This window comes from Bombus fervidus, chromosome 2, assembly GCF_041682495.2.
Source record: "Bombus fervidus isolate BK054 chromosome 2, iyBomFerv1, whole genome shotgun sequence".
In the NCBI taxonomy this organism is placed as follows: Eukaryota; Metazoa; Arthropoda; class Insecta; order Hymenoptera; family Apidae; genus Bombus; species Bombus fervidus.
This window is the reverse complement of record NC_091518.1, coordinates 18,775,550-18,800,281: the sequence shown is the minus strand read 5'-3', so window position 1 is coordinate 18,800,281 and position 24,732 is coordinate 18,775,550. Positions and strand designations below refer to the sequence as shown.

Below are 24,732 nucleotides of genomic sequence, written 5' to 3'. Positions count from 1 at the left end.
ACGATTCATACATATTTTCCTATTTATCTTCTCATCTATATTACCTGCTCGTGTGGCGAAAAAGAATATTTATGCATCTATTTCGGTAATCTTGCTTTCTATCAAACTTACTTGCAACATATACAGCATGGATTATGAAACCTAACGTATAACTAATTTTTCATGAATATTCGAGGAATAATTAAATAACTAATTTGAAAATACAATATCAGCTATGCAGGAAATAAGTCTCTCTTTTCCTCGAATCAAATTAATTTTTAAATCGTTGTCTAAATAACGCGGAAATATTCCCTTTCTATGTTTTCTGTACTCGTGTATTCAAAATTTATGGCTATTACAAATTCATACCTAATTACTCAATTATGTAGTTATTAAGACAACATTATAATTTCAATGCAGTATTCAACATCTTTATAGTTTCTTATTATAACGTAAATTAAATATACATCAACTTATTTCTATCTAAGAACTTACGTCATTTTGAATTATTGCGAATTGCTCATCATCGTATGATTATTTTAACTCTTAATTGAATAATAATATATGCCAATAATGCTCATGCATCTTTTAATCTTTTGTCTCGGTTGTCTTACTTAAACATTTACGATCTCGTACCTCGCCTTGATCTTTGTCCCCACCTCGCTATGTTATTTTATATCCTATTTTATATCTCGTACATGTAAAACCTTCTTCCTTCTTTTCATACTAATGGATGTCTCTTATCAATAAATAAGACAATATGTGACAGTTTCTTCTCGACTGTCTCGCACAATTCGTGATTTTATAAACATATAAATCAAAAGTAAGAATTTCCAATAGGAAAAGAACACGTATTTCTGCAAATTCCACCACTCACATCGCTTATCAATTGAACGCCTTGGATTTTCTGCGTTTACTACCTTTATCGAGAAATAAAATAGGGTAAAAGATATTATATTTATTTATAAATTTGTAATTATACTTTCATTTTATTGTTCGCTGTTTAATTACCACTTATGATCAAAATTCTATCTTTCGATGGTTCTAGGAGCTAAAATAAATTTCTTCTATCACTTATAACTTTTTAATTATGTTACTTAGAACTTGCATCCTTCCACGCTGAAAAAATTAATTTTTATTCTTTTACTGCTTACGCGTACCATTTTAAAACTTCAGATATGATATATCGAACAACGTATGCGCGATAAACGATCTTAAATACGAAATCATTAATTAGCGCTAATCTTCGCCGACTAATTACACATACGATGAACGACAACCAAGTCGAACAATGCCCGATCATTTCTAATTCTCTCTTATAATATCGGCTATTAGCACAAGGTATGCGATTACTCGGATATTCTTTTTCTTTCGTTTGCGTTCGTCTCATCTGACGGCAAACAATATAACATATAAACCGGTGGCTTTCCTCCCGTTTATTCCTTCGCCCATATGATGAAACAAGGCGTGCCTACATAAAAGATTAATATCGCCCGAGGTACGATCGTGTCTCCGCGACTAATCGAGCTTTGATCTACGATTTCTGCAAACTCGTAGCTATGCCAGCCATTCGGCACACCCGGCTTAACATTCCCGTTCGTACCGCCGCCGGCTGTGACAGGATCTCTTCCCAGTGGACACTTGTTGTCCCTTAAATAGGTATACATGGATCAAGAAAAATTTATTATTGAATCGAATACTTCGTTTTTTCGTCGGTCTCTTCGGAGACTATTTAGTTTATTCATCAGGTGCCCTTTGGAGCGTCCCACGTGAAGTTATTTAGTTCTTTTACAGATTAGAAGATTTAAGAAGATGAAAATTTGTTGATGGATGAGCGATCTCCCGTGCAAATAAACTAATATTGTTAGTGAAATTTTATTGTTACAAATATCAATAAATTCTTTTATACAATCGGAGTTTAAATAAATAAAAGGAATGAAGTTTTACAAACAAGTTTTATAGCAACCTTAAAAGCTAAAATAAATTAGGTACTTCAATATCTATAATATACGTTTTCCACCGTATCTTTCAAAACGTACAAATGCATTCCTTCACAAAAATATTGATCTGTTATCTCTACTTTACTTGAATAATTACATCTTTTACCATTTCAACTCTCCAACCATTCGGTGGAATAAAAAAACTTCTTAATTCCAAATCAATTCATCGATTACTAAGATCAACCACGACCACGTTGTTCTTCAGGCAGATGAAAATTGCCACGCGAAGGATCGCGCATGCATTGCGAAACGTGGCATTGTCGCGTTGTATCCCGTATATGGTTACCTTATCTGCCACGATCGTTGTACCTACGCTCAGGAAATACCTTTCTGTGAGAGATAACGGCCGGTCTCTCGAGCCCTGTTCCAAACCCGTTCCTATAGGCCTGCGACTATTTAAAGAGGCCGGCTCGCGGATACGCATGGCTCTGGCCACGATAACGGTGCCCCCACGTGTATCACTCGAATTTGCTCGACGCTGATACATCGCTCAGATACCGATAATTCGTCCCGGATTGAATAATCCGCGTCCGATCCCTTTCGCCCCTTTCTTTTGGCCGCGCTCCTCCTTTGCCTTTTATCTTCTCGCACGCCTCGCGCGCTACACCGGAGCCGATCGCGTGGAATTAATTAGGCAACCACCTGTTTTCGATACAGTCGACGCATAAATCGCACGTAGACCGCACCGTACTCGTTCGTGCCACGATATCGGTATGCCAGATCCGCGAGACTGAATAATAGCGTTTACTTCGGTTACGGAAAGACGGTATTACTTGCAGAGGTGATTGTAAATCGATTGTTAGATATTAAGGCCTTTGGTTTATTTAGATTTTTCTGTTGCTATTTAGAAGGCTGTTGAAGTTTCACAAAGGGAATTCTTAGATGATTTTCTTAGAAATTAAGAAACATTAATTTAGGAGCTGATAATTTGGGTATTGTGTTGTTTTAATTTAGATATTTATTTAGATATTAAAGCTTTTGGTTTGTTTAGATTATCCCAACGGTGTCTGAAATTTTCTTGGAATTTTACTAAAGTTCTTTTGCCAAGTGCTTTCTTGGAAAATCCAGGAAATCTACTAATTTAGGAGATACACGATAGTCTAGGTGTTGTGTTAGGTGAATGTATGACATGTATATGGATTAATAGTACTGAAGATATTGTTAGATATTAGATTCTAAACAGGAAGATACTTTTGTATATTATGAATGATCTAAAAAGCAAAAGTATGTAATACAACATGATAAAAACATTATTTCTCTTACTTTTACGATTTTTATACATATTATTCAATCTTAAGTGTTGCATTCAAGAAACGTTGCACTGGCAAGAATCTCCCTATTCGATAACATATATTATTTATCAATATCGATGGCCGATCGATCGATCGATATCGTTCTTCGGGCGCGAGCGAAAAATCTACTTTATGTAAAACACATTAATCTTGCAATTACCCTAACACGCCAACTTCAACTTGTTTAAAAGGTACATACACGTCGACCGGTGCATACGTCGACCCAGGCAATTAAGTTTCCTTCTCGTTCGTTGGGAATAAATCAATCGAGGAAACGCAATCAATTATATTATCCGCTATATCCAAGAATTTGACACCGTTATCTCCGTCGTTTTCGGTTGACTTCTCAGTGTGAAGAAAGTATTTCCTCAACGACGCTGAGAATTAATTATCTCTTATCTTTTGACGAATGCATTTTGAAAAACTCTGATACGACTGTTGCGATTATCACGCGACGATTTAAAAGAAACGATCCGTAAGAAGCTTAATAGACATACCATGATATCAAATATTCAATTATAAGGAATTAATATTGATGGAATTAACGCTTGCCTTATGTTATAATCAGTTTTTGATATTTTATAAAAATTACACATTTATATTGTGATCGTGACAAGTCGATATAACAAAACCTTTCGATGCTTTTTACGAAAAATACGCAATACCGATCGATATGCAATATGTACAATGTTTCAATAATTATCGTAATCGATTAATACAAAGGTGTATACAGTTAAAAATTCTAAACAGTCTAACTACAATTATTTCAATAGACAATGAAATCAAAGTAAAGGGAATATTCTTTCTAAAAATATAGAAAAGAATTCATTTGTCGTATTTCATAGAATAATATCTTACGCTGTAGTATCCTTGATAATATTTTTCCTCTTGAATATAAAGGAATCAAATTAATATGAAAAATGATTCTAGGAATAGACCAAATTCCGTAATGTTCTCGACTGCTTATTTGCATCATGGTGCCGAATAGAAAAGTTTGCGACAACGTCCTGGTCTTATTAACGGCGACGATAGTAGAATAGCTATCGATCACTCACCGCGAAGGGAATTGGTCTTCGTTACTAATAGAACCACTAATTGCGTGATTTCGAACCAAGGAGACACTGTGCGTGCTTTAGGATTTGCAACGGTTATGTCGACACGGTTTGTGATGGATGGTGCGCTCGTTGCGTCAGTTGTTCTGCTGGCTTTTTCTCGGGGGAAGTTGTTGAATGAGATTGGAAGGAAAGCTAATGTCCGAAGTACTTTGCGCGAGAACTGCGTGTGATTATAACGTATGCGTATAATGTATACTCGTTTGTGCGTTTTTGTCAATGATTACACTTTGTTGGCAGCTAATGCGAGGAAAGTATATCGAGGTGGAAAAATTGATATTATTCTGTTGCTTCTGCAGATTATTATTATACATATAAATCATATTAATTTCACGAACTTTCGTACAAATACGTGTGAGGATATTTATATTATTATTTTAAACAAAATATTCAAAAAACACATCTTTTTTTTTCAAAGACAAAAACGTACAACTGGTGAAAATAATAATTAGATTGCGAATATTTATGAATATTAAATTCATCGAAAATTTCGTTCCGATTTACATTTCTACTCGATATACATTTATCGAATTATATAAGTGTCGTTTTGTTCCACGGTCTTCCTCCATCTTTCACGCAACTTGAATAATCCATCCTTCCAAAACCTCTCTTTTTCGCCGAACGTTACAATATGATTTTTTATGTCGACCAAACATAATTGAAAAATCAAAACGTAAACAAAAATTTATATAAATATTATAATAGGTACTCCACATGGATATTTTATATATTTTTGCATATTATGTGTACTCTATGGGTCTTCGCACCCTTCAGTTTTCCATACATTCATAAAATCCACAGCCTAATAATAATTTTATCAACTTGCTTAATCAAATTTCGCCAATATGATCTGATCGTTCTAGTTTTAAAAATCACGCACGAAAGAGCGTCTTATATATCGCAGCAGCGAGTCTAACCAACGATGACGAACGGTAATTCTCATCTGAACCAGCATCCAATCTCGACGTCATAGCAGAAAGCCCAAGACTAAGCTTACGCATCAGCTAATAGAAATCAAATATTAAAGTAATTCTACGCATTACACTTCATCTATTTGGCGCGTCATTACAAACCTGGCAATTCGTAAGAGTTCTCGTGTTCCTCGAGAGTCATCGAACAGGTGCATGATGTTTCGACGCTTATCGAGGACGCGAGTGCACGTCGTGCTTTCGAGAGGTTCGGTCAGGATGAAAAGATCGCGGTGGATGGAAAGAGAAACGGAAAGAAGAATGAACGAAGCGGTGGGCGGCGAAGGGCAGGGCTCAGCGACTTTATCGCTTATTAATCGTGCGACTCTGCACGATTATCTCGAGTGAGAATGGCCATTTCCACACAGAGGGTAGCAATTATGCCCGGTTCGCAGGGTATTATTACACAGGCAGAATATCCGAGGCGACCGTGGCCCGCGTAATCGCGGCGTAAAGCCGAGTCTGCAGCTAGATGGAAACACGTTCGCCCCATCCGTGAACTGTGTTTTTCATAGATTGATTTACTAAGTATTAATTGGCAGGCATATAACGTAGCCACAAATTAATACTTAGTAAATCATGACTATACTACTAAAAGCGTAGAAGAAAATTTGGAGGATTAAGGTCAAGTTTTAGTTAAAGTTTAGAATGAAAATGGAATATACTTGGGAATATTTTAAAAAGTATAAATTATAAAAGTATATAAGAAACCTCGAATAAGGTTTTATAGCGTATTTTGATCAAAATTCAATTATGTATATGTAATAATGTATACGTATATGTATATATATGTATATGTATATATGTACAAATATATATTATGCAATAATGTATAATTTTACAGTCTTAAAGTGAAGTTTTAATTGAAGTGTAGAAACTATGTTCTTATTTACAAAAATGAATTTTATTTACGCAGTATTTTTTTGGTTTATTTTATGAAGAAAGAATAGAATTTGAAATATTAATAAGAAATTATGGTTTTCATCTACGATTGAAAATGAAATACATTTGTGAATTTTTTAAGTGTATGATGGTACAAAATATGGAAAATTTTGTTATGCTATATGTTTTGGCAATATTTTCTGTATCATGATTTTATTAATAAAGAATTTCATTCGCCTAATCTTACTTTGTGTTACGTCGTTAAATATCAAAGAGAGTTAGTATATAGGTATCTATTATTAAGTATACTTGCTAGTATAAATGAATGGGGAATAGTTCTAAAGACATTTAGTACATGCGCACAAATCTTGTTTTCTTTTTATTTTTCGCGACAAATAGAGAAAATTTTAATAATTGAGGAAGCAATTACTTTGTGATATATATTTTATTTTTATTTATTTATTTCATTAATATAGGTATACACTCGGCCAGTAATCTAAGATTTAAAAGCAGTCAAAAATTACAATAATTCTCTTCCGATATTAATGCAAGTATGCTCTTAAAAATATTGCTGTGATTACTGTTATTAATAATTATTACTCGGTATTATGACAAAGATAATTCTGATAAAGTATTTATGTTCGAAGCAGGTTTTCATTTTTGTGGATTGTGATGTTGCGGTGAAAGTGAGTAATTTATCCGTTTGATGAATTACAGTAAGATTCTATAATGAAAACTCTAAAATAAGTACATGCGTCTGCTATTGATTGCACAAAATCATAGAAGGATTGGAGGTGAAAGTAAATTATATGTTTGTACACGTCATTTTGAGTATCGGAATTTTTATCCTTTGTTGGAATTTAGTGATTTGATTTATTAATTCGTTGCTTTAGATAGAAAGTACGTACGACCTTTTACTCATATTTTTCAAGAACTCCGATTAACATGCCACTTAACATTCTTTAATTTCCAAGTAATAACAAAATCCCGATATCGTATTACCTTACTAAATAACTTAAACCTATAAATTAAGGTAAAGGAAACTAAAGAATTTCAGAACTTCAGTATCACGTGTTATACCACGTATATACGTATCTTGTCTAAGAATTTGGATGTAGATCTTATATAAATCTCCATCTGTAACAAAATATTACTACATCTTGCGTCGAACTATTGATATAAATCATATATAAATCTCTTTCTTCTATTCAAATAAAGTACAATAAATCAATGTACATGCATGTTAACACATACACGACCACACAGTCTTATCGTCTCTTAATACATCAACAGCAGATCGCTGTAGATATCTACATTTTGTTCCATAAAGTAAAAGTGACGAGTGGTAATAAATAAGTTATGTTTGAAACAAATTATACCGGCAATCTGAATTAAATGGTCGCTGTATCACGGAATGAAAATTTTCGTATAAGCTCGTTCCATTGCATCTTTTCTTAATTCGAATCGCAAGAAATTACGTTTAACTATATTAAAGTTGATAAAAATGGAACGACTTCCGGACAATTTTGCTCGATGAAGAAACTGGAAGCCTAATCGGACTGACACAGGGAGCGCGAAATCCCGATTGCTATTAAACTAATAGCCAACGGAAAAGCAAAAGTGTGGAAAAAGGTTGTCGGCAGCTTTCAACTGACAGGTCCTAATTATTTATCGTTTCCATCCGCCTTTTCTCATTTGCAGCGATCCTAATTGCATAACGTTTTCATGAATATCCATCGACGTTTCGCTGCCGGCAAAGATCGGTGCAGGCCTGGCCTCGTATCGTCGCGAATAAATAACGAGTTCCCTTCTCGCCGCGAAATTCTACCGCAGATGAAATCTACGAGATCGTTCGAACGGTTGGTCTCTGCCAACTCTTAGATCCTATCTAACCGACCCAGCCTCAGATGGCGTACGCGTGGCAGTCTGTAATTAAAAAATACACCGATGGAATCGCGTTACCAGACCGCCTTTCGTACGTAAAACGCGCTCTTGTTGCTCTGAATTCGAATTACTTCCGCCCTCTTCGATCCGTTACGAATAGAAACGCGAGTTTGAAGATTTAAAATAAAGACAGCGAGCAATAACTACTTTTTATATTTTTATTTTTTACAATTTCATAATGCTTATAAAGCAAAATTTCTCTCTTTTAAAACAGCTATTTAGGTTTTAGCTATTCAGGCCAAAGTGGTTAATTCCACATCTTCAAACTTTAGTGCCAAAGCATTGATTGATGTATATCCTTGATCATTTCATCAAATTTTTTTTCTTTCGCGTCTTGTTTTGCGGAGTTAATCGATTTGGCTAATAAACAGGACAAATATCATCGGCGTCTGTTGTCAGGGGCAGCACTGTTTTTATAGGGCAGCACTAAATAAATGTTTGAGTTTTGGTTACAATGCATACGATGGTAAATTGTAGATATTTTGTTCCTTGGATTATATTTTTTGTACTTATCTTGAATAAAACTTTTCCTTTATATTATCTTTCAAAGTAATATTATTTTTCCTTTATTTTAGATTTCAAGTCTAGGAATTAAATAAAATTTTTCTTCTACTGTTAGCCAGCCTTTCCAAGAAATTATTAGACAATCGTTCAAATAAAGGAGTAATACTAAATATGAACGATTCAATCATAGATGACACAATAAAATTCCAATTATCCTCCTAAAATGATAAAACTGTGATAATATTTGTACCGATAATACGAGGTTGTCAGGGTATAAAAGTTTTACTCGTATTCATCGATGTGTATTTTGTGCTTCAAATTTATTATCTAAATTAATAGTTCTCACCCCTTGTTACTGTAATTAACCGCTTCGAATTAATGATTCCGACTATGTTATCCTAGAAAGAAAATTAGTTATTCTTTGATAATACAGAACAGCTGGCGATGTGAAAGTAATTTAAAAAATGAATCGTTTGTTCAATACAGATGTGAGAAGTTTTCTTTTTCAATAGAAAAGAAATTAACTTTTTGTTTTTACGTGTACACGTTTAAGAAAATAATTATTACGTTGGGAAAAGTATTGTGATTGCACGTTGCAGGTGTATCGTTGCACCTGCGAAAAACGAAACGTGCATTATCCATTCAATTTTATTCCTCCGTTACTTTTTCTGTCTTCGAGGGGAAAAAGAAACGCGATTTGCCCTAATTTCGCAAATCGAGTAGTTTGAATTTTTCGCGCTCGATGTTACATTCACTTTTGTACAAAAAAATACGTGTCTCGTTCTCGTTCTCGATGTTTTCCATGTTAATATCAATCATGAATAACAATCCAAACGTGCCACGTTTCCTGTAAAAATAATTCACAACCATTGTCATACTTAGGAGAATAATTCACAATCTTTATCATTTTCAGGAAAATAATTCATAACGTTTTTTATTCGCTGAAACAAAATAAGAATAAATGGAGAAATAAAGCAAACTTTGAAAAACGACGCGCAAAATAATACTTTGTAAAAGAAAACCTTAAAATATAATGTATAAGATTTTCCGAGCAGTGAGGGCGAATTCACCAAAATTCAGAAAATACATATTTTCTTACCAAACAAATCTTATAGCAGCGAACATGCATATCCACGAATAGACATATTTGATATTCTTAAAATAAAATGATATGATAAATTAAAATAAAACGATAAATAAAATGAGTTACAAGAATTCTCCGTCGAATTCACTCTTCCCTAATTAAATAATTCAAACGCGTTTTTCTCAAAACATGCTATTTTTTAATTCATCCTTACATACAGAGACTTTTGAGATAAAAGATGACTTTTGAAGTAAATTGAAACCTAACAATTTAAGAAAATTATATATTATAATCGTAACTGTAATTTGTTTGATGATGTACAATGTACGATGTACTGCGAAATGATCTTTTCATAGCTACTCCAATTGCCTCGATAAAGATGATGGTAGAATTCTTCGATGTTAATTTCGCGGTCTATTCGTCCCTTACACGAAGGGAATGAACGAGCACGTTAAGATCGAGGATCGAGTTATGGAAAGTGATCCTCGCGGAGTCAATCCATCGTCGAGTTGTACGTGTACAGTTCCAGATACCGATTATTCCTGACAAAAAGTATAACAGTTGGAATTGGTAACTGGTATATCTAGCAATTTAGCCGCGAGGAGTGCTCGTGAATAGCTGGACACGCTATCTCCTACTGTTTCGCTTCATAAATAATTTAATTTAATGGCTTGCTGTTTATAATTGAACCGACTGAAACGATGATAAACACGAACATACAGTGACGTGCAAAAGTCTCGGACCACCCAACAGCTCACAATGTTATTAGCTATTTTTCTTCGTCTCTTGTTTTTTTTTTCCATGTTAATTAGTTCTATAATACTCGTTAAGAAATCTTAGATAGTGTTATCAAATCAACATCAACTTTTTGAGGAAGATTGAAAGGTCAATCATTATGTATAAATACACATATATGTTTCCTTTAATTCAAACATGATTAAAAAAGATATAATGAATATTGTTACGATTGTAATATTAAAGAAAATATTCCTCGATATTAGAGTAAATATTGCTCAGTGTCTTTTTGCGAGGTCTTTTTACAAATAGTTAATTTTGGCGATCAACGGCGACATGTCTTTGTTAAAGTTACTGTTTTATTTAATATAATAACGTATCATCTTGCTACTGAAATTCATCGGAAAAAGAAATAGTATTTATAAAACAAAATCAAGTGTCTTTTATTTGGTTCTTTAACCTGTAACTTCAAAGAACCTCAAAGAACTTAGTTACAAATTAAAAAGTAAGTTTCTCGAGACTATCAACTTCTCATAACAAGAACGTGATATACATACTGTATAATATCACGAGGTGTGTCACTTTTGCAACAAGAATTTGATATACGTTCGTTATATATAATATGATAAATTGCGATTACGTAGCTACAATATGACGAATATTTACTTAAAGAGCTTTTTAGTTAGAGAATTTTTTACTTAAAAAGTTGATAAGGATTGCTTTTGTTACAAACCCTTAAACTCCGCATTATAAGTTTTACGGGTAATAAGTTTTAATTTTTTATTTTTGAAGGTAACGTTAATAAAACGAACAAATACATACATTCGCTTTGAAAGAAATGTGATAAGATAAGGGGTTAACATTGCCTCAGACTTTTGCATAGTGCTGTATGAGCGCACGCGACTCACTAGCGCGTATAAGCGCGCACGAGGCATAATCGCGCATAAATAACGCGATCGCGCGTTCGAAGCTCGCAGGTGCTGTTGAATTTTTGATGACTAACGATCCCATCGAGGCAGCGATCCGGCCGCTAAGAGGCGGTGGAACAAAGGCGAATTAATTAACACCTTCGCCACCTGCGTTCACCGCGAACAAGTACGCCACGATTTTCGGTCGAGAGAGCCTTCAAAACGCCATCGTCGCTGAATTCCCGGCGAAAGTGAAGTTATCCAACGCTTTCGAAATTCTAACCCGTGGAAACGCGATCGTTAAATTGCTCGTTCGCGATCATCGTGCAACGAGAAGAATTACGACGTTCCTCGTTGCTCGTCCGGTCACGATACGAGACGATGACGTAACAACGCATAATTTGTAAAATCAATTTCATTCAACGCTAATTCGCGCTTACTGTAATTATACGCGGCACTGGTATCACGCTGCGACGAGAAGCTACTTTCCGTGCTGTGTTTCATCGACTTTCGCGTTGCTCGCTTTTGTTCCATGTTTTTTTCGATCGAATGTTACAGATTTAATATTAGAATAGTGGGATTTGTGGAGATCGTTGAAGCGAATGGTTCGATCAGAGTTTTATATTGGTTTAACATTTTCAAGCTTGGTTTTCTGTAAATAAAATTTTTATACCTTTTACTCTTCATATTATACCTTTAGATGTGATTTATATTCCTTGGTTAGTTTATATAAGTCAGTGATGTCAGCTTCGTGGATTGAACATGGAAGAGTGAATGTTGCAAAGATAATTAATAGAGGAAAGTAATTAGATTCTTATATCGGTTTAAGTTCGAAGTCTTTTCTTCTTTCTATAAAAATTTTAAATTAGATTTTTTCGTTACCAGGTTAAATTATAGGTTTATCGATGTTATAATGCTGTAATATCATATAGATCGATATTTGAAAGGGCAATTTTAAATGATCGAATCAAATATTATTAAATGAGGGATATTTGGCAAAGAGATACATTTCAATATGGGGATAGTACTTAGAATACTGATAGAAAAGTTTCAAAATTTTTGTGAATACTTCTTTGAATTTTTAACATTACCATCACATATCATTTTATTTCTATTATTATTTTGAATTGGCAAGAACAAATAAAATAAAATCGGATTTTTATTTATACTAGTTTCCTTTTATGATATTTTGCCCTTATATAACGCGCTTTTGGTTTTTGTGTTATAATAAGGATAACTGCATCATTTTAATACATAATCATGAGAAATTGATCAGATCAGCTTATCACTTAGTAAATAATAGAACCTTGCTCTCATATAACATGTTTTAATGCTTCACATCGTAAGAAGATTATTACACACATTCTAATACACGTATGTATGTCCATGATAGATTGGTCAAGTGAGCTTTTTATTAATCGAGTAATTTCTCTCATATCTATAACATGTTCTTGATTTCACATATTATAAAAAGGTTATAAAAAAACACACATCCTAAAGGTTATAAAAAACACATTCTAACATACAGCCACGATAAATTGGTCAAGCGAGCTTCTTATTTAATCAAATAATAATACTTTGCTCTCGTATAACATATTTTTGATTTTTCATATTATAAATAAATTATCTGTTCGTGTGACGTGTATCATTAATATATAGGCACGATAAATTAGTCAAGTGAGCTTCCTCTCTTCGAAATCAAGCAACGTGTACTTATTACTTATTAGGCGATGTTTCTCTATCGCAATTAAACCTCCGCTATGTCCGACTGTGTCGCATTGCGTAATGCCATACCGCGGTATATGGACTTGGCTTATAATTCGCGGAATTGCGACCTTTGCCAATTTACGTTAACAGCTGTGATCGTCGCAATTAAAAGAGAACGCAACGAGCGAAGGAAAGCCGCATAAATTCGTTCAGGTGCTTCCGTTTGAAATCGGCACGGTATGTATCGAGTAACACCGACGATAAAGTGTATCCAGGCGACTTTATCTCGAATTTGCGACCTATCCTCGCGGCATACACCGCGTGTACGCACGTTAAATTGCAAAATTTATCACAATCTTTTAAAAAGAACGAACATTTGCGGGAAGGTTCTTCGAACAGCGTAAGGTAACTCGAGGTTAGATTTAACCATTTCGATGTACTACATGTCTTAGGTAGTTTCGTTACTCCTGTTTTGTATAGATATGCAAATGTGTACTTGTTATTGTAAGAGACGCCAGAATTTCTAGTGAAATGAATACAGGATAATAGAATTAAGAAAATTTGATTTTATTTTATAATATTATATGTACAGCTGGAGAATAGATATCAAGTTTTAAGAGATGGGAATGATTTAAAAATTCCAGAATTGTGGGATTTGGAAGGTTAAAAATCTAGTGATCTATGAGATCTTGAGAATTTAAAAGCTCAGAAATTTCAGAATTCTAAAGTTTGAAGAATTAAAAACATGGAAATATGAGATTTTGAGAATTTGCTGATTGTAAAAGTTGGAGGATTTGAAAATTAAAGAATTTAAAGATTCGAGAACCTAACAATTAGAAAATTCGAAAACTTGCATATTTGATAATTCGGTGTTTAGGAATTTGGAACTGTGAAGGTTCGAAAATATACAAAGTAAGGAAAAAGATTCTAAAAATCTTTAAAACTAAAAATCTTTAACACTGAACGTATAAAATTGAAAACCATAATTTTCCCACTTTCACAAACTCTTCAACTAACATTTGCCGAATATTTCAAGCAAATACGAAATACAATACTTCAAATGCTAGTTCCATCACACCATCGTACCTTTGTCTTTCACCCTAATCTTGGTATATCCTTAAATAAAACAAGCTTCTTACGATTCCACGTATATACGCTCGACCACTATTACATTTCGAAACATTCAGCCATACTTAAGCCGCTTAACTCTCCATTAAACATTAAGATCGTCGCATACGCGTCACGCATATACATATTTTTCCATCGCTCGTTACGGAGATACGGTGACTGTCAATTTTCCGTCGATTCATAAATGGCATTCGTTCCTCGCTCATGTCGATTCCTCGCATGGTATCAACGCAGCGCTGTCGCATATTCGCCCGTTGCATTCGCTTTACATTAATCGCTCGGCCAAACGTATCGCCAACTTGGGGAACGCGATTTCCTCCAAGGACGTACTAGCCCGTGCTGGTGCTAGTTCCATGCCATTTGTCAAGCAAATTCCACGCTTCGTTGGCCTTTGAGACTGAGCATTAAATCGAGGGTGTGTAGGTACAGTGACTCATGAAAGTATTTGAACACTTACCATAGAAAAATTCTATGTACATAAATAATATATTATATGTGTTGTAATGTGACACTGCTGTCGTAATTGTATTGGTAACGATTGTAATTATATTATTAATAATTACAATTATATGCAAATATACATATAGTCCGTATATATAACAAAAGTATCGAAATAGTCAATTACTATTGATAAGTTTCAATATTCGATACAACTATCTTTAATACTTATACGTTCATGGTTATGCATACTGCATGCTAATTTTTTACTAAATACATATTTGCAGTGAATATCTTGTAACTCCTATATACATTTTCAGATTGATTTCTAATTTTATCGATATAATTATCACAATCGTATCGCATTATAATACCGATGATATTCTAAAATATTTTATATAACACATATGTACCTATACTGTATGCGTTCAAGTTTTTTGTGACAGGTGTTCAGACATTCATAGAAACCTTTTAAGAATATGAAAATTTTAACTTCGATATGCATTTTCAGATTGGTTTCACATTTTCGTGATAATCGTGTCTTCATATAGCGTTGATGAAGTTTCAAAATGTTCTATGTAACGCGTTCTATGTGTCCACGAAAGTTTTCTACGGTGTGTTCAGATATTTATAGAAATCATTCGTGAATATGAAAATTGCAGCTTCCGTATATATTTTCAGCCTTGCTTCAAACTTTACCAACATTATCATGATAGCCGTTCCTCATTACAATATTAATGAAATTTCAAATCACATATAATATGTTCATAAAAGATTTTTATAAGTGTTCGAATACTTTCGTGATTCACAGTATACATATATCGGTGGAATACGAGCCAATCATTCGATACCGGCGCATAAGTTGGATATTTTCGCTCCTCATTTCAGAGACGTTCCTTGTACCTGCTTTCCCGGCAAACCGCGTAATTGTGGTTGATTTAAACACCGGTTAAATGGTTCTAGTTTACGGGAATGAACGGGACACGCAGTAATAACCGTGAATTAACGCTTGCCCTTCAGCAATATGTGTATAAGCGCGTTTTATATGGTGCGATAGCGGAATTAAGAAAATATACACGTATACATACATATATATTTTTTCTGATTTTAATCGATGTTATAGGCTTGGTGTATTTTTCAGATAGATGAATTAATATCGTGCTATGTTTATATATCACATTGTCTTTGATGACTTATTTGAGAGACTAATTCTATGGGACGTGTTTCTGTAAACGACTTTATCTAGGTTGCTATTTACTTGTGATTGCTCAATTTGATCTTGAGTCGCTTTTACGGTGAAAGGTATTTAATGATAATATTATGATTTTCTTTGGGAACTATTTATCTTACTAGATAGTAATCTTCTATAATATTTTAGTAGCTCATCAAAATAGTAGAAAAAACCTTTGAAGCATAATATTCTTAAATTCTTGTTTGTTATAATAGCGTAAAACTCTTCGATAGAAATAAAATTCTTTTGTAAAATGTTAAAAAATTTCATTTGAATTGCTAAGAAAGCAATTTGCTTAGTAAAGATTAAAACATAGTAAGAAGTGCTGGTAATAGTTGAAAATCTACTCCTTAGACGTTACTTACCATATATTTATCTATCGTACCAGGTACACCTAGAAGCCACGAAAAAACCAAGTTTCTTTCTCAGATCCCTTTCTATGGAACACCATTTAACAGTTACGCGACGATAATGGTAATGACACAACAATAACGCCCACATGGGTGGAAGAACGCAATTATCCGTCAATGAATCCCACGCGCGAACGAAATTAGCGGACAGGCAGTGTGATCTGATCGAAGGTTCACGGAAACACGTGAAAGCGCTTCACGTGTCGGATACTATCACGTTCGACTATGAATTCAAAGTCGAACTAGGCTGTCAATTCGACACCAAACTTGGATCTCGATTACATATCGAAGTAGACTGCTAATTCGAGCTCCAACTAGGTTATTCAAAGTAGGCTAGTGATTTAAATAGCGAAGTGAGTTTGCATGTTCAATGACGCGAGGATATTGAAAGTTCGGAATTTTCGAATAGAATTTATATTAGAAGATGTAGATATAGATAGATAGTAATATTATTTATAATATATATGGCAATCATCGATTCCTCGTTTTTAAATTGGAGAAAGAAACTGTGATCGATTATAATTCTACTTTCTTTCTAAGCCAAAAACATTTGGGTTATAGAGAATTGGAAACTTGATTCCCTTTTACACTTGTACTGCTTCGATGTGAATAAGAATGCAATGAAAATTTTAGTTTCAATCACCGTGGTGGATCAATATCGATGAACGCGACATGGAATATGGCAACTTGAAATCAATTGGTAATTCGACATTGATAGATCTTATTATTATGTAACCTGAATGTAAAGGATATCCATATCGAAAGGAATTACAAGGACACAAAAGAACAATTGAAGTACTAACTGAAATAAATTAACGATGATACTTTGTTTATCATCTCGAGAACAAATTGCGCAACTGATTTCAAATCCATTAATAATCTCAATCCGATTGTGTTAACAATCAATACATCTTTTATTAATTTTATCTCGCAGTAAACCATTAATTTTTCACGAACGTGGGTCGTTAATTTATAGTCAAAGTGGGTTGTGTTGATTTACGATCGAGCTACAAGACTGAGAAACTCAAATTGACAAACGTAGACTGTCAACCCTTAACCTTGGCCTCGATTTGTTCAAAATAGGTCATTTAATGTAAAATTTAAATTTACTATTTCTCAGTCCCAAAGATTATCAATTCAAATGGAATTTAGGTACGTCGCTCAAATACGAAAGAGACTATTAACTTGAAAACAAGATAGCCACGAATGCCAGGACGAGAACGAACACGTCTGGACGATGGACGCGGACGAGTTGCGAACTCCCGGACACGAATTATACTAAATTGCCACTAACCAGGTGTGTCGAGAGAACTGGCATCCGTATCCACGTGCTGTTGCATCATCTGAACGCATAAATATGGATCGTGCCGTGGTGTTCGGCGAATAACGACAAACGAGACGCTTGCAATTAATCTGTCGTCGAGTAGTCGTGCAATTACGCAGGAGACAGCACGCTGTCCTCTCGTCTAATGGTTTCTTTTGCGGGCTAAGATTAATTGGCATTAAAAACTATCTAACGGAAGGAAACGACTGGAAAAAATATAGACTATGTCTTGGAATAATTGTGCTTTTACGCAAGAGATATGAAAGAACGTAGACATTTTAATGAATTAACACTTTTATGAATAATTATCTACACTATCTTGTCTATCACTTATATTATACAGTAAGGTAAATATAGGTTAAACACGATAGGACAAATTTACAAATCTACTTGATATACTTGATCATTATAATATCATATAATACAGAAGATATTGTTATCTGAAATAAGTACCTACTCAGGCGGAAGTTTACGTATGTTTTTGCTTTTTATTATTCTCGAATATTTGTGTCAAAGTATAATTCGCAACATGAAAATGATTTATGAACTGTGTCGTACACGTTGAAGATTTCATTTTGCTATTTCTAGCTAACTAATCGTTTCCTTCAAAATCATTAAATTTGCAAACACTAAATATGCTATATTTTGATGTGAATGCGAGTCCTAATGAGACCAACAGGCACTATTACTTATGATTTACAGCCTGGAAGGGAATGCTCTTAAAGAAACTAACGTTTAAGATGCAAATAAACGTGCCATAAATAAACGCTTTTAACGCTGTGATACATTGCGGAAAATTGAATCTCACCAACACCCACGTAATCTCTTAACATGAATATATTCTATTTTTATCTTACTGTAACGGATTAGTGCAGGTTTAATTTATAAAAATAAAGTAGAATTTTACAAGTACGATTTCATAAATAATTAATTGGTATATGTTTTACCCCTAAAACGACTAACGTATCCAGTTACGAATCAATATTCAGGTTTATTTGAAATAAATGTAAATATTAACTCGTACAGATGATGATATAAAGGAGTGAAAGCAAAGAAGGAAATGAAACGACAAAAATGACGAAAGTGTACGCCCAAGGACGATTTAAAATGTATAAGGTCTGAGATAGAACGTTGTCAGCTTTCTCGAGATTCGATCCGAAATCGGATTATAGAGGCTCTATTTTAATAAGACGATCCTTCGGCAATGTTTAGTGAAATCCAGCATGATAGATATGCGATCGTCGTTCTTAATATGTTTGACAATTCATGCGTGTAAAATGACATTTCGAATATCGACTGACGAAAAAATACTTTTCCTTTCTATATCATTAACAATTTCTTGCATTTATGACAGATTAAAAATCATGTATCGTGATTTATCGTCTTATATCTTAAGACAGGTAATAGTAAACAGAAATTGTATATTTTAATTCGATAGATCTCGTTCAGGTTGATTTCGAATTCTAAGGTAATCCTAATAGAATGAGAAATATTCTACAAAACATTCTTCTACGTCAACGAGCTGCAGAAATTAATTCTAAATATTTAGCATAACAAATATTTTAAAGAAAAATTATTTCTTGCTTCTTCATCTAGTGTCACATCCTTGTCGAATAACGCAAGTGGTATTAAAGAAATCACTCAAATTATTCTCTCTTTCTCTCTTTTACAAAAAACTAACAATTAACTAACAAAATAGAATCAAAATCTAAGTTATCCAGCTTATGCAAAATGAACGAGTGAAATGAAACGTCAAGCTATTCTTTTACAGGAAAGTAATTTATCCCTCTTCTATGAATCATTTTACAAAACTTTACGATTTTTACAAATCACAAAATATGTTATATATATAATTCCTCTTTCTATAATATATATTCGTATAAAACACAAAATCTTGTTCGAAGAATAACATCGAAAGACAAAAATTCTCCTTTCCAAACACAGATAATTCGCTTCTCCGCTCGATCCAGCATTACGAACCTCGCTAGAAGAGTACAATTAGAAAATAGGAAAAACAGAAGAATCGGAGAAAGCTGTCATTAGTGTAAAGAAAACTCAACGACGATTTCCACGGACCTCCGCTCCCGTGTCTTGACATTTATTTCACTTGTCTGTCGAATCAGCGATGATAATCTTCACGATCTTTCGTAGGTATATAGTAAATCAAGCAGGGAATAGCAGAGGATCATTTGGTCGTGTGGCGACCTTTTCGTTCTATTCGTTGGCGCGCGCCAGCTCGCTCGTTTGCAGAATTTATTGTCTTACGTCAGAACGGGACCCTGTTTATTATACGAGGCCGAAGATCGACTTTTTTCCTCATTGAGCCCAAGATGATTTCGTGACGGCCAGAATCTCGGGCCACGATTGTGTCGAGATCGTCTTGGCTTAATCGCACAATTAGGGCATCGCGTTACCCTGCACGCCTGCTTCGACTACAACACGTTGCTCTATTAAAATTCCAATATTCCTATAGATGGATAGATGTTTTGCCAGGCCACGGACCAGCGGAAAGGCGTGAGGTTAAACGATCAACAGACGATAAGGCTAATGAGCTATAACGATCCTTTCTCCATTTTACTCCGATCTCGATGCGGTTAACCTTTATCCGCCCGCAATTTTCAGGGCCCTCGTTAAAACCTTCGTAGCACTTTCCCCGCTCTCATCGTTGCCTAATTTCTGACGACACGCTTGCTTCGGGTGAAATTCTTGTGCCGTGCCTTTCACGCGGAATTCATTTTCGTATCAGCATCGGTCGCGATATGTAATTTCAGGGCGAGAGATTTGCACGTTGACGGGTAGGTGGCTTTTCAGATCATTTGGATGAATTGGTGGCACTGACGAAGTTTTATATTGACATTAGATTGGTTTCAATTGATTTTAGAGAACATCCGACTAGCGAGAGAGATTTAGTTGGGGAAGATTGGAAAATAAGTGTTACGGAGTAATTGTACCCAACGTGAAATTGATGGAAATTAGGATACTGTACAGGATACTGAATGATCTGTAATATTATGATACTGATATCAATATAGCATTCATACTATCGGTATTTAGAATATACAATATAATATCAGTATCTGTCGTGGAAAAATGTCGATAACACACAGCGTGTCGTTCGATCAGAATGAAGGCAATTTGCAATATGTTCGTATCATTAGGGTTATTCTTCCTAAAAGCTCAATTTTGATAATTATATAATACTGACCATGAAAATTTTCAGGATTTAAACTTATTGTCTCCAGTTCTGTGAATGTTTGAATTCCACGGCCCATCCATTGCACATAACTTCTGTTCAATAGAGATATATAACTCACTTCCACGAGTTTATTTGTTAAAAGAGGGACATATAGATAATCATAAATCCCAATTTGAATTTTGAAGTCTGTCTCTGTCAAGTCTCAAGTTTCCAACCACCAGTCACATGATAACGTTCCAACTTCCAGAAACGAAAGTGACAGACAAACTCGAACTGGAAAGAATCCCGTCCCGTCCCGTCCTGACATTCAGAGCGAATCGAAGGAGAAAGTTTCCATCGGGATCGATACAGTTTTTCCCAGGGAGGGAAAATAGGAGTGCCTCAAGGCCAGCGTGGCTCTAAGGTTGGCCTGAATTTTTCGCATTAATTCGCCGATCCAGCTTTGCAACTTTGTCCTGATCGACTCTATCGTCCCTGTTGCTGCTTTGAATACCTGTTCGTTGTGTCGGACAGTTGCACCAACCGATACGTTACAAATCGTCCCGTAAATTACATTCCTTCCCCCGTGTTCCGCCATTGGTACGAGAAGATGGAAGAGAGTCAGAAAGATGAAGAAAAGTGAGACGTGAGAAACAAGATTGTCTATGTTGGTGGTAACAATAAGAGTTACGTGATGTCTTTTAAAGTCGATCAAGATGAATGGACCGTGGTTGATAATTGTTATAGCGAGCTAGTGTTGAGCTAGCCGGGAATAATTCAATGGAATCCCAAGCCCTCCTCTCCTTTTACCTCTGCGCCCCGATTGATTAGCATAATCATATTATTTCAGTGCATTCTAGGCGCGTGTAGGCTGATCACGAGTGGGATAAACGTGAACAAGCGAGTCGATATACCGGACCGGTGGAATTCCATCCTACGGCACTGGGTGAAGGAAAGCCAGGGAAACACGTGGGAAATAGCAAAGGGAAACGCGGTTGCATGCGCCTCGACGATCGTCGACGTGCTATTTATTGACTATCGGTAGTTTTCCATGTAACCGGCACTGATTGTGAGCTAACTGGATCTCGATTGTTATCGATCACGAGATACTTAATTGCGTGAGAAATAGAACATCGTTAATTTATGATATCATACCTGACAAGGGTCTTTTGTATGTCGCTTTTTTTTTGTCGTTGAAATTTTTTCAAGAACTTGATGTTTTGGCAATGATTGGAGTTTACGATGTTTCTTCGAGGTGTTCGTATTGGAAGAATTGGTAAAAAATTAATTGAATAGAGAAGAATTTCTATTCTACTAACACATAGTTCGACCAGAATGGCTGAAATTACCAACTCATAGTTTTAAATAATTTTTAAAGTGATTTTTAGCCATTTAAATGTTTCTTGATTTTGATTTTGACATCTTTGGTACAAGGTCTTACGTTTTAGTTGTCGATAATTGTAGAACTGATAGAATATCAAACTAAAAAAAAGCCGATTGAGTGGTTTAAAGTGTTCTGATTTATTGTTAGTTAAATGTTGAGAGTATTCTTCGTTTAAAAAATTACAAAACTAATGCAAAAGTTCAAAGTGAAATTTTTATGCTTCTTAGACTTCTAAGAGACTTTTTATCTACATAAAATGAAACATAAATGAAAGTTGTAAAGTGAAATACAAAAAGATATTATATTTTTATTGTTAAATGTTTGTACATTTATTCACAGTTGTTTCACGCAAAGAAATATGTGGAACAGGGTCCAGTTTCAGAAGCTAATCGATCTTCAAGCTGAGGGAAATTAAAAATAAATTATTATGTCTAGTTTGTGAGAATTACCTCGCATGATTTTTAATTGAATCGACTTTGAATTGTTCATATTACGTCTTCTCGACGTGTAAAAGTCTTCTAACGAACGTGTTAGCTACTCTGATATTTTAATATTTAACGCGATCCACACTTCGGTAAGCAATCTGTACGTTTTTATCAAAAAATCAGAGGAAACGATTTTCTAAATTTACATTACTTTAAAAATTATAGTTATAAAAGCACAACAAGGTTCAATTTGTAAAATACATTTCTCGAGCAGGACAATGGGCATCCTTCCTGAATTACAAACTCAAGAAGTGACTGTTTACCGCAAAAATACAGCCTGCAGGTCGTAACAATTATTTCATGCCGGGTATAAGTACTGGTATTATGCCTCCCCGAGCCACAATTGCCGCTAACTCAACAATATTTACTGCCAGATATACTGAAACCGCTGTTTTCGTCGTGCATCGAACCGTAATGTATACCTAGTAATTACTTCCCACACAGCTATTGTCGAAATAACCATACGCTTAGTGAAAGTAAACACACAATACTAACAATTTCTTTTCTATCTGCTAAAACATTGACGATTCCGAGAAATCAATCGAGGTAAACATTTTCGTATCTTCGATATATTATTAATGAGATTAGAAATTGTGAAATTTTCAATGATCAATGGAATTCTTTACATATTCTTTTATCTCATTTCTTCTAATCAAAAATCACAGTTTCGTGTTTCTAACGACTATAATATTATTTTGATTTATTTTCGTTAATCATAGGTGGTATTGTATCTAGATCGTATTAAGTAAGGAAAAAGTTTTTATCTTCCCAGTTAATTCGATCGACTTAAGTGAAATTAATGACTTACACGACCTACTTAGATATTTTCAATTCAAAAAATATTATTTTTAATGTTTTGTTTTAATCTTATATTAATTTATACGTAAATTATATTAACCAAACAACCGAAGGATGATATTACGAACAACAAGCTTATGTTGAAATTTTTATGAGATTGGTGTTTTTCATTGTACTCTTTCTAATTTTCCTCCAAATTTGCCAATCGCACTGTACAATGGAATACTTAAAGAAATTGCCATACATTAGCATCGATCAGCATCTTCGCTTATTATTCAACTAAATACATCAACATAATAGCATTATAATTTATACAGCTCAGAATGGCCATGTAATCTCATGAAAAAACACGAGTCTGACTTAGATACTTGATATACAGAATGAATTCTCGAAGAGGTTATTATTGTTATCATTAGAGAATACCGTGTAAGTTTTTCAAGATTTTCAAATGTAATTTAAAAGCTCGTAATTTAATTCTTATAAATTCACCAGCTTATAAGTAGCTCCATAATCATGCGTTACTCCATTTACGTTATCACTTTATATCTAGGAAGTATAACATTAATACTAATCTAATTTTTTATTGCCTTTCGTATTAATTATTGAACGATAAACATCTACATTAATCCTCCGTAATATTTTATTTGTTGCCTATTAATTAAATATTCCATTTCTGTAATATGAATTTATAATGAACCTATGATATTATCTATAATATTTATACTAATGCAGTGGAATTTTATTTATATAAACCCTATCTATATCTGAACGAAATCTGAGTTACTGTCTGACTAAATGAACTCCCACCAGTTGAATCTACTTATCAGAATATAAACTCCTACGTATTGAGACCTACGTATCCTTTGGTATAGGAACGAACAATTATAAGTAGGTGCTAGGGAGTATCAATGGAAATTTCTATTATACGAATCCCTTACAATATAAATTATCCTTTTATAAGAACTATATAAGTTATAAAATTATATAAATTCGTAATTATATAAACTATTTGTCTGTCAAACCATATCATTTCCCCGTGGTCTGCATATATAAAGAGACACATTCATTTACGAAACTTTTTCCTCTTAAGCGTTTATTAACCTTCGAATAATTTCAATACATCTCCTAATAACTACGTGAAACCTAAAATGAAACAAACCAAGCTAAAGAAGCTGGTTCTGAAACATCGAATTAATTTACCCGACTCACTTCCTCGTTACCTTGTAAAAGTCGAAGGCGAGCAC

At 34.2% G+C, this 24,732-nt stretch overlaps 1 protein-coding gene and 1 long non-coding RNA gene across 2 annotated transcripts in view; one reads left to right on the top strand and one right to left on the bottom strand.

Moving 5' to 3' along the window:
* Mesr6 (misexpression suppressor of ras 6) overlaps positions 1-24,732 on the top strand; it is a 470,406-nt gene that overhangs the window by 284,683 nt on the left and 160,991 nt on the right. The window lies entirely within an intron of this gene.
* Positions 12,457-16,806, bottom strand: LOC139998176 (uncharacterized). Its single transcript, XR_011803205.1, has 2 exons — positions 16,269-16,806; positions 12,457-15,584 (listed from the first exon to the last, which is right to left on the bottom strand). It is a non-coding gene; the product is annotated as an uncharacterized lncRNA (long non-coding RNA).